This window comes from Penaeus monodon, chromosome 15 (assembly GCF_015228065.2).
Source record: "Penaeus monodon isolate SGIC_2016 chromosome 15, NSTDA_Pmon_1, whole genome shotgun sequence".
Classification (NCBI taxonomy): domain Eukaryota; kingdom Metazoa; phylum Arthropoda; class Malacostraca; order Decapoda; family Penaeidae; genus Penaeus; species Penaeus monodon.
In genome coordinates, this window is record NC_051400.1 from 1,934,607 (window position 1) to 1,935,193 (window position 587).

The window sequence follows — 587 nt, forward strand, 5'->3', positions numbered from 1 at the left end:
TGTATACTGGTACTAGAGGGTTGATTAATCCTAAGATTTTTGCTGTGAACCCTCATGAACTTTGACTTGTATTTTTTCCAATCTGGAGAATAAGTGGTGATTCCTTCTGTACTGTGGCAATGACCTTTTTTGCAGCTTTGCAAGCTTTTGTTTTTACTATTATTTATAAAGGTATGTGTTAGAGAGAAAATATATTGCAGACATTGAAGTGAGAATGGTAGAGTGTGTGATGGTATAGGTGGGTGGCTGGTTACTGTTTATGATATAAAGTATTTTCTTTGGAAAAATGGTATACTCCAAAACACAATTAGATCCTTTGCCATTTTTTCAGACACGTAGTTATACAGATTAATAGACGTAACATAAATTCTCATTTCATTGCATGCACGTTGAATGATTTCAGCTGCTTTTTGAATTTCTACTTTATAAAGTTGCTGACAGTTTGGTAATTACTGAACAATTTCCATGCGTAATAAAGTTTTTAAAATTGTTTTCTCACTTCTTGCAAAGAATTCATATAGCAGGTCACAAAATTAAGTTTGCTTGGTAAATTAACATGCACACATGCACTCTCTCTTTCACTCATT

The 587-nt window shown here is 33.0% G+C and overlaps 1 protein-coding gene across 1 annotated transcript in view; it reads left to right on the plus strand.

Annotated features, from left to right (window-relative positions):
* The window catches only part of LOC119581628 (MAP/microtubule affinity-regulating kinase 3-like), a gene marked incomplete in the record, with an annotated part of 89,364 nt that overhangs the window by 81,043 nt on the left and 7,734 nt on the right, over positions 1–587 (plus strand).